The 3,521-nt window shown below is 42.2% G+C and overlaps 1 non-coding gene across 1 annotated transcript; it reads right to left on the bottom strand.

Moving 5' to 3' along the window:
- Positions 1 to 834: 834 nt before the first annotated feature.
- Positions 835 to 942, bottom strand: LOC112718598 (small nucleolar RNA R71). The gene has a single exon (XR_003160931.1). It is a non-coding gene; the product is annotated as a small nucleolar RNA R71 (small nucleolar RNA).
- Between the last annotated feature and the right edge of the window lie 2,579 nt (positions 943 to 3,521).

Genomic DNA, 3,521 nt, shown 5'->3' with positions numbered 1-3,521 from the left:
TTCAAAAATCACTTGATTTCTTTCCCACTTTTATTTTCGATAATCAATTAGTGTTTTTCAAAATGCTTTCAAAATCTTCTACTCAATTTTCGAAAATTACTTCCCTTCTTCTTACATCCTTCTATTTATGGACTAACACTGTTCCTTGATGCAAAATTCGAACTCCATCTTCTTTGATAAGTTCGAATTTTCTACTTCTGCCTTCTAATTTTCTTTTCCTCTGACACCTAAAGGAATCTCTATACTGTGACATAGAGGATTCCACATTTTTCTTGTTTTCTTCTCTTTCATATGAGCAAGAGCAAAGACAAAAGCATTCTTGTTGAGGCTGACCCTGAACCTGAAAGGACCTTGAAGCGAAAGCTAAGAGAAGCTAAGGCACAATTCTCTGTAGAGGACCTAACAGAAATCTTCAAAGAAGAAAAATCCATGGCTGTCGAAAACAACAACAATGCCAACAATGCAAGGAAGGTGCTGGGTGACTTTACTGCACCTACTCCCGACTTCTATGGGAGAAGCATCTCTATCCCTGCCATTGGAGCAAACAACTTTGAGATTAAGCCTCAATTAGTTTCTCTAATGCAACAGAATTGCAAGTTCCATGGACTTCCATTGGAAGATCCTCATCAGTTCTTAGCTGAATTCTTGCAAATCTGTGACACTATCAAGACTAATGGGGTTGACCCTGAGGTTTACAGACTTATGCTATTCCCTTTTGCTGTAAGAGACAGAGCTAGAATATGGTTGGACTCACAACCTAAAGAAAGCCTGAACTCTTGGGAAAAGCTAGTCAATGCCTTCTTGGCAAAGTTCTTTCCACCTCAAAAATTGAGTAAGCTTAGAGTGGAAGTCCAAACCTTCAGACAGAAGGAAGGAGAATCCCTCTATGAAGCTTGGGAAAGATACAAACAATTAATCAGAAAGTGTCCCTCTGATATGCTTTCTGAATGGAGCATCATAGGTATTTTCTATGATGGTCTCTCTGAACTATCCAAGATGTCTTTGGATAGCTCTGCTGGAGGATCTCTTCATCTGAAGAAGACGCCTACAGAAGCTCAAGAGCTGATTGAAATGGTTGCAAATAACCAATTCATGTACACTTCTGAAAGGAATCCTGTGAACAATGGGACTAATCAGAAGAAAGGAGTTCTTGAGATTGACACTTTGAATGCCATATTGGCTCAGAACAAAATATTGACTCGACAAGTTGATATGATTTCTCAAAGTCTTTCTGGAATGCAAAATGCACCAAGGAGTACTAAGGAAGCTTCATCTGAGGAAGAAGCTTATGATCCTGAGAACCCTTCAATGGAAGAGGTGAATTACATGGGAGAACCCTATGGAAACACCTATAATCCTTCATGGAGAAATCATCCAAATCTCTCATGGAAGGATCAACAGAGACCTCAACAAGGTTTCAACAATAATAATGGTGGAAGAAACAGGTTTAGCAATGGCAAGCCTTTTCCATCATCTTCTCAGTAACAGACAGAGAGTTCTAAGCAGAATACCTCTGACTTAGCAACCATGGTCTCTGATCTAATCAAAACCACTCAAAGTTTCATGACTGAAACAAGGTCCTCCATTAGAAATTTTGAGGAACAAGTGGGTCAGCTGAGCAAGAAAATTACTGAACTCCCTCCTAGTACTCTCCCAAGCAATACAGAAGAAAATCCAAAAGGAGAGTGCAAGGCCATCAACATGGCCGAATTTGGAGAGGAGGAAGAGGCAGTGAACGCCACTGAGGGAGACCTCAATGGACGTCCACTGGCCTCCAATGAGTTCCCCAATGAGGAACCATGGGAATCTGAGGCTCAAAATGAGACCATAGAGATTCCATTGGACTTACTTCTGCCATTCATGAGCTCTGATGAGTATTCTTCCTCTGAAGAGGATGAGTATGTCACTGAAGAGCAAGTTGCTAAATACCTTGGAGCAATCATGAAGCTAAATGACAAGTTATTTAGAAATGAGACTTGGGAGGATGAACCCCCTTTGCTCACCAAGGAACTGGATGACTTGTCTAGGCAGAAATTACCTCAAAAGAGATAGGATCCTGGGAAGTTTTCAATACCTTGTACCATAGGCACCATGACCTTCAAGAAGGCCTTGTGTGACCTAGGGTCAAGTGTAAACCTCATGCCTCTCTCTATAATGGAGAAGCTAGGGATCTTTGAGGTGCAAGCTGCAAAAATCTCACTAGAGATGGCAGACAACTCAAGAAAACAAGCCTATGGACTTGTAGAGGATGTTCTGGTAAAGGTTGAAGACCATTACATCCCTGCTGATTTCATAGTCCTAGAGATTGGAAAGTGCATGGATGAATCCATCATCCTTGGCAGACCCTTCCTAGCCACAGCAAAGGCTGTGATTGATGTTGATAGAGGAGAATTGATCATTCAAGTGAATGAAGAATCCTTGGTGTTTAAGGCTCAAGGATATCCCTCTGTCACCATGGAGAGGAAGCATGAAGAGCTCCTCTCAAAACAGAGCCAAACAGAGCCCCCACAGTCAAACTCTAAGTTTGGTGTTGGGAGGCCACAACCAACTTCTAAGTTTGGTGTTGAACCCCCACATTCAAACTCTAAGTTTGGTGTTGGGAGGTTCCAACATAGCTCTGAGCGTTTCTGAGGCTCCATGAGAGCCCACTGTCAAGCTACTGACATTAAAGAAGCGCTTGTTGGGAGGCAACCCAATGTTATATTTTATATATTTTTCTTTGTTATTTCATGTTTTCTATAGGTTGATGATCATGAGAAGTCACAAAATCAATTGAAAAAGCAAAAACAGAATGAAAAACAGGAAGAAAAATAGCACACCCTAGAGGAAGAACTTGCTGGCGTTTAAACGCCAGTAAGGTTAGCTGTTGGGCATTTAACGCCCAGTCTGGCACCATTCTGGGCGTTTAACGCTAGAAAGGGGCACCAGACTGGCGTTAAATGCCAAAAAAGGGCAAGAACTTGGCGTTAAACGCCAGAAATGGGCACCAGCCCAGCGTTTAACGCCAGAATTGGCTCAAAACGCATTTTTGCATGGCATTTGGTGCAGGGATGACTTTTCCTTGACACCTCAGGATCTGTGGACCCCACAGGATCCCTACCTACCCTACCACTCTCTCTCTTCTTCACCCATTCACCAATCACCTCAACACCTCTTCCCCAAAAACCCTTCACCTATCAAATCCCATCTTTCTCTTCACCACTCACATCTATCCTTCATAAAACCCCACCTACCCCACCATTCAAATTCAAACCACCTTCCCTCCCAAACCCACCCATACATGACCGAACCATGAGCCCCCCCACTTCTATATAAACCCTTCTTCACTCCTTCATTTTCACACAACCTAAACACCACTTCTCCCCCTTTTTGGCCGAACACAAAACCATTTCCTTGTTCCTCATTTCTTCTTCTTCTACTCTCTTCTTTCTTCTTTTGCTCGAGGACGAGCAAACCTTTTAAGTTTGGTGTGGTAAAAGCATTGCTTTTTGTTTTTCCATAACCATTTATGGCATCAAAGG

Source organism: Arachis hypogaea, chromosome 10 (genome assembly GCF_003086295.3).
Source record: "Arachis hypogaea cultivar Tifrunner chromosome 10, arahy.Tifrunner.gnm2.J5K5, whole genome shotgun sequence".
Lineage (NCBI taxonomy): Eukaryota > Viridiplantae > Streptophyta > Magnoliopsida > Fabales > Fabaceae > Arachis > Arachis hypogaea.
This window is presented reverse-complemented; position numbering and strand designations above follow the sequence as displayed.